The sequence below is a fragment of the Amborella trichopoda genome, chromosome 10 (genome assembly GCF_054954075.1).
Source record: "Amborella trichopoda isolate Santa Cruz 75 chromosome 10, AtrichopodaSantaCruz75HAP2 v2.0, whole genome shotgun sequence".
Lineage (NCBI taxonomy): Eukaryota > Viridiplantae > Streptophyta > Magnoliopsida > Amborellales > Amborellaceae > Amborella > Amborella trichopoda.
This window is the reverse complement of record NC_142345.1, coordinates 45,012,879-45,020,334: the sequence shown is the minus strand read 5'-3', so window position 1 is coordinate 45,020,334 and position 7,456 is coordinate 45,012,879. Positions and strand designations below refer to the sequence as shown.

Genomic DNA, 7,456 nt, shown 5'->3' with positions numbered 1-7,456 from the left:
TGGTATGGGATATGTTGACAAAGATAGCAAACAAGGTTGAGTATTTTCTTAGTACTTCTTTATGTATTGGAGGGGATTGGTGCACGACTTTTTAATGGGAGAATCTCGATTTTTGAATAGTAAGAATCTCGATTCTAAGTCGATGGGACAATGATTCCAAAAATTTAGGAATCATGAGTTCAATCTCATCGAATCGTGATTCCAGAAACCATAGAATGGTGTTGGGTCGTGCAATTCTTGAAAGGTATGAAACTCAATTCCAACATGATGGTACACCGATTTCAATATCATCGAATCGCGATTCCAGAAGCCACTAAAAAATGTTGGGTCATGTGCCATTCTTGAAAGGTATGAAACTCGATTCCAACCTGATGGGATACCGATTCTTACAAATAGAAAACATAGTTCCTATTTTATTGGATCGCAATTTCGATATAATGCGAAATACTATTCGATGATTTGAATTGTATGGACAACGATTTCAAGATTAGGAATTATGTGATACATTATGCAATTCCGATTCCTAAAACATATCATAATAACAAGCGTTTCGAAGAACTATAGACTATTTGTTTTACTTTTCAAAACTCCAACAACCCTCTCCAACACTGCTCTTCTTTTGAATTATCTTTTATGTTGTGATTCATGTCTGAAATCCCTTGGATATCCTATTCCGTTAATTGACCTATATATTTACTTGGACATAGTATCGCCCTTCTGTTATTTGTTTTATATTAAAAAATTTTGGGAAAACTTGAACTTGAAGATTACATTTAAATGTTTTGGTCATCACAGGGGGTTTCCCATTTTGTTCGGTTATTTGAAAGCTGAGGATTCTTTGTAGTGGAAGGCAACAAACCATAAGAACTGGTATTTCCGGAACTGCTCTATACTAAATCCTGCCTCCATTTTTTTTGTATTTGCGCTGAATCTGAAAATGACTACTAGTAACAATATCATCATCATCATTATTTATTATTATTATTTTATTATTATTTAACAAGCTGGGGAAATGAAACTGAACCACGAACTGCGATGAGGGGAGCTCCATGCCATATGTGGCTGGAAAGAAATAAAATATCTAGTTGTATAGGTTGTATACAAGCAGGACCCGGTTTCTATGAGTCCATGTAGAAATGAGTGGCCTCTTCAAAATCTATTTTTGAGATAGATTTTCAGACCCAATTTTTAAGGACATGTAATCTCTAATCATGAATATAAAATGAATAAATAAATTTTACAAAATAAAAATAATGACTTTATAAAAAAAAACCTTTGGACCTTTAGTTTCAATTGTTTTTAGATGGACCACCTATTTGCATCCATCTTTAAATGGATGCTTTATACATTGGGATCGCATATTGTAGATATGTGGTCCAGCCCGCATGAAACAATTTTCCATGCAAGAAACCCCAAATTTATACAAATGGATTAAACATCACTTAGTAGCTCTTCATTCGTGGTTCTAATAATCTTGGTTTTCATCTTATATGGTCATAATTTCTAGGGATCATCTACAGGAGTTGGACTGGGGCAAGAATTCGAATTTTGCTTCCTGCAACTACCTTTTCATTTGCTTTAATAATGGAGAGCAATTTGAGATACCAGTGTCATGAAATGTCACTTTTTCTTTCATAGAACAATAAAAGTTCTGCTCTTTGGCATAACAATGAAAATGGTGTCCTTTGGTTTCGATCTTATGAATATAACCATAACCAATAAAAATGGTGCTCTTTGGTTTAGATCTTATGGATATAACCATTGTATCTTTGCATTTACAATCAGATGCTTTTGAAGCAAAGGCAGCCTTTGTTCAAGGAGAGGCAAAAGTATTCTCTACACAGGTGCGAGTTGGATCGGGAAGCCGAATTGGATTGTTGGCAAGTCCAGGCCGGATTGCTGTTTTCCAAATCATAGGTTAATGCACTCAATTTTCCAAAGATGGTATCATTATTTCCAAATAATCAAGGGGAGGATACCAAGTGAATATATACCACATAATTGTTTTATATACATTTATAAATTATAACTATGATATCCATTCATATTATCAAGGATGAATGAATAGAAGTGCTGACTTTTAAAATTATTTTATCAGTATTTTTCAATGGCACAGAAAAATTCCTCCAACTTCCCTAAAATTTCTCACATCTTTGAACCCTCTTTACTAACACAAGTGGAAAATAAAAATGAACCTTGCTAAACCACATCTCAACATACTTTCACCCCATTTGATCTCAACACAATTGGATAATACTATTATTGTAGCTACAACTCTTTTGTCAAGAATCTCAAGGCTCTATAAATGTGCTATTCTTTTTCTTGAATTGGGGTCCAAAGGACCTCTAAAGTTCTTATGTTTAACCTATAGTATAAGCATGCTTGCTCATAAACTGTTATGTGCATTAGGAGTCAATATATGCCTTAGTATCCCTAAGGCATTGTGAACTTATTGGTGAGAGAAAAGCCCCTCAAAGAATAAGATCAGGGATTTTTATTTTTGAAAGATCGATATTTTTTAGGCATTTGTGAATTCTTGCAAATCAAGGAGGATAGAAAGATCGCATGACACATGAAGAGATGTGCAAGGAGGTGTTTTCACAACTACAACTCACTGATTCCTACCAACTTCGATTAGTTTTCCGAAGGTTATTTTATTGTCTTTAGGGTTTGTTGATACTTTTCAATATTAGGTTTTGGATATGTTATTTCAAGTTTGATGTTTGTTTTTGTGTTTTTCTTGTTTGGAGTTTGCACTGCCCCTTTCAATAGTGCGTCTCAGTCTAGGTTTATGAACATTTTTCTAGGATTGGATTTAGGTTTTCTGATTTTCAGATTAATGCTCCTTTTCAATTTTTTGGTGATTGTTCTTATGTGTTTGGGCTTCTTGATGGCATTTTTTATAAGTGCGAGGCTTTAAACAATTAAATTAGAGTGCACCTCAAAAATTTCACTAGAAGTGGTTGTTTTGATGCCCAAATATCTTCAAATTGATCATATCTACTCCAAGATGCATGAAAATTAGAAAAAAATGTATTTCAAGTTTTACAAATAGTGCATATTGTAATACATTTTTGGACCGTCAATTTTCAAGATTTTTAAGTTTTTATAGATATGCTCGATCTACACTATTTTTTAAGCTTGAGATTTTATAATTAGAGATGCAAATATATTTTAAGACTATCACAAAGATTTTTAGTATTAAAACCACATTTCTCGACACTATTTGAAAGTATGCATTACTTTGATTGTTTAGAGCCTCGGCTCTATACAAAACGCACCCTTTTCTTATTGGGTTTTCCATTAGTAACTTTTTTCAATATTGCAATTCTAGTTTGTGCACTTTATTCAAGATTGGGTTTGAATTTTTACATCTTGTATGTATTCCAGATTTGATTTTGGTTTTGTAGATTCTTTATGTTTGGGTTTTAAGTACTTAATTCCATTTGTTGAGCACATCTTCCGGTTCAAATGGACGAAGTCGATCGGGTCCGAATTATAGCTTTTTGACTAATAAAAACAATAAAAATAGGAAAAAAGTTTATATAAGGTTGCACCTTTAAAATATAGAATTAAGGTGCAACATAAAAATCCATCGGAAAATATTGTTTTAATATTGGAAAGCCCTCTAATTGATCATCTCAACATCAAGATGTATGACTATGAAAAAATAAAAGATTTTGAGTCCAAAAAATAGTACATCTTGCAACAAATTATCTGGACCGTCCATTTTCAATATATATTTTTATAGATCTATTTGATTTTAACCATTTTTAGAGTTTACAATTTTATAATTAGAGATGAAAATGGATTTTCAGGTCATCCTAAGAATTTTTGACACCAAAATTACATATTATAATAAAAATTGGAGGTGCGGCTTAATTTGATTGTTTAAGGTTGCAACCTTATACAAACTACACCCATAGAAATAAGATAGCATACAAGTTTTGTAATAATATGCATAATGTTGGCATATGCAGCGTATAAATAAGCATATAACTGGTATCAGAGATGCACCCTCTTGCCTGATGGTACCACCCAATGTCTGGAGAGAAATGTTGGCTACTTATGAAGTGCACCGAAAAAATAAAGAAGAGAAGGAGAAGAAATATGGTACAAGGAGGTCACAACTTTTTTTAGTCATTGGCTGTGAAATCTAACATATTATAATGTATTAAAACTTTCGAGAAATTTTATTTTGGATTTTGTACTTAATTAGTGACATATCATTATCCATTTAATTTCATATCCAATGGTTGATAATGATTGTGATCTTTTTGAATAAAAAATAAATTGTCTCATCATATACATTTCCTTTAAAATTTTATGCAAGCCATGAGATGAGAGTCATACCTCGCCTACACTATTGAGAGACATGCTAGCAGTTGATGGGATGTAGATATAAGTATAAAATTTATTGATTTTTCTTGGAAGTAGAGAATGAGAATGTTATGTGATAAGAGATATATATAGGAATTCTAAACTTATTTTATTAGAGAAATTTTAGAAAATTAGAGAAAATAATAAGTCACGGGGAAGAATTAAAAGATAACAAATTAGACCTCCTATATTTATTGATTTTTCTTAGAAATAGAGAGTGAGAATGTTATGCGATAAGAGAGATATACAGGACTTGTAAACTTATTTTATTAGAGAAATTTAAGACAATTAAAGAAAATAATAAGTCATGGGGATGAATTAAAAGATAACAAATTAGACCTCCTATTATTACCCCGTAGTGCTCATGAACCATTGCTCAGTTAATTCTCTCTTATCTCTTAGTTGATGCGTGGAAAAGCATTATCATTATCTATTGTTAAAACACCTTTTTTTTTTGTTAAGGGATTGTATATTATGAGACTTTTTATTTTTGGTACAAAGAGGTCATAATCACTTTTAGTCATTGGATATGAAATCTAATAGATAAAAGTGTGTCACAATATTTGATAAATTTTATTTTGGATTTTATATCCAAACAACGACACATCCTCAATCACCTATTTTCAAATCTAATGGTCAATGATGATTGTGACATCCTTGTATCAAAAGTAAATTGTCTCATTGTATACATTTTGTTTTGTTAAATGATGAAGCACACTATATGCAAAGAGTGATATAGAGTAAAAAATTAAATTTTGTTATGAGTTTTACAAAGAGTTGGCACTTTGCTCCAGCAAGAGCAAAACATTTATTTACTCCCTCAGGCAAATGACTGAAGAGAATTCATTTAGATTTGGATACATATTTATACTTAAAACATCAATACTTAAAACACTTTGATCTGGTTCAAAAACTAAAAATCTATGCAGTTCTAGATTATAGTATTTTAGCCAAAATCAATATGTTTATTCAGTAGTTTGTCATCGTCATTGTCATCATCCAAACCTCATCCCAACTATTTTGGATTGGTTATACGATTCATGTTCCACCATTCCGCTTTATTCTACTCGTAGACACCCTCTCGAAATTTTGGTTAAGGGAACTCCTACAAACTTCGATTCTGAGTCTAAAGGGCCATACATATCTTAGTAGACCATAGGCAATCTAGACCCAATGTTGTTGACCTAAACCTGCCCAAAACCTATCTCAAGTTAAAGTAAACCCCGAGAGCTTTCCAACGACACAATATTTGATTAAATTTAGAAGCGTTTTTTAGGTCAAAATACGGATTTGGAGCTGGCGCAGCTAGTGGACTCAGAAAAAAACCGGATCTATATAAATCAGGGATTTTTTTGAGCCCATAATTTAAGAGATACCACTTTCTCTACTTTTTTCAAATTTAACTCAGATTTGTAAATATTTGAGCAGATATCATATCAAAGATTGGTACATATCGGAGCGTAAACACTATCATATCGTTAAAAAAAAAATTTAGTTCTAAAAATACGCATAGCCAGGGCTTTTCCTGTGAGGGACAAATTTGCATTGTGCTCCATAGTGAGCATATATTTGACATATTTTTTTTTGAAAAAGTTGCTTACATGCCCAAATTGTGCTAGAGAACAAATGGAGTGCACATAGTTAATGTGAAAAAGTAGAGTACATATGCTTTAGAAAGAAATGGGAGGTGGGACTGAATGGATTTATATAAGACAAAGATTTCAAGCACTCATTTCATTTGTTGCATTTCCCAATTGTATCCACGTTTTGTTCTGTCATAAAAGCACTCCGTGTTTAAGGCTTTTCTTCTTAAATTGTGTGCTTTAGCTTCGGGTGGTAATGGACCCGACCCAGGACCGGGTCTCGATATAGGTTTGGATCCTGCGGGTTGGGTTTGGATCTAAAAACATTATTCGGGTCCGGGTCCATGTGGACCGGACCCAAATGGTATTATTATTTAAATAATATTTTTTATATAATACTTTATAAATTAATAAATATTTAAATAAATTTAAATAATTCACACACACATATATAATATAATATTTAAATATATATTTTATTTTATTTTTAGGTCGGGTCTGGGTCCAAGTCCGAGCCCAATCCTACCCACCCCTAGCTTTACAGTATATATAAGTAGAATAACTTTGCTTAGGGACTTTCCTTGGCTTGATTGCTATTAATTGATTGATTAATACACATTATGATGAAAACATAAAATTATATAGAAAGTGGAAGAAACTAACATATTAGATAGTGAACTTTATTTGATTCATCAAGAGGGACCCCTCTTATTGTCTCCTTATTTTTTATGGTATTTTACCTTATGGAAAAGTGTGCAAAACCATTTACTCTTTTAATACAAAGATATCACAATCTTTCTTGATATAGTATTTATTGACTAGACTCAAAATTTACAAAATAAAATACCAAACACTTGACATATAAACGAGTAGCAGCAATTATGATGGCTTTGCTTTGTAACAAAGATAAAAGACTCTCATATAATACAATCCTTTTTTTATTTATTTATAGGACTGTATACAATGAGACCATTTGTCTTTGATGCAAAGAAGTCATAATTACTTAAAACTATTTGATATAACATCTGATAGCTTGTGTGTGTCACAAAGTTGGATTTTTTTGTTTGAAGTTTGAACTTGGTCAACGGAATAAATACAACCATCGAATTTCACCTTTAATGGTGAATATTAATTGTGACCACCTTGTACCAAAGATAAATAGTCTCATTGTATATTTTACCTTTTTTTATTACTTCTCGTAAGTGATTAAAAATCTCAAAATGAGACTTGAATTCCCTAGTGTTTTGATTCCGATTTACATGGTCTGACTCGAGCGATTATTGAGTTGAACTAAGCTACATTTTAAAAAGACAAAATAAAATAGGGATTGTCTACAAATGGACAATTTATCTTTTGTACAAGGAGGTTACAATCACTTTTATCCCTTAAATTTTAAAATGAGTAGTTCTAAGAGTGTTATTAAATATACGAAGTTCTAAAAAAAAAAAAAAAAAAACTCGAACTTCATGACTTACCCTAAACCATCCAATTTG

At 31.8% G+C, this 7,456-nt stretch overlaps 1 long non-coding RNA gene across 1 annotated transcript; it reads left to right on the top strand.

Annotated features, from left to right (window-relative positions):
• Nucleotides 1-793: 793 nt before the first annotated feature.
• On the top strand, nt 794-2,087 carry LOC148780276 (uncharacterized). Its single transcript, XR_016042357.1, has 2 exons — nt 794-870; nt 1,786-2,087. It is a non-coding gene; the product is annotated as an uncharacterized LOC148780276 (long non-coding RNA).
• The last annotated feature ends 5,369 nt before the right edge of the window (nt 2,088-7,456 follow it).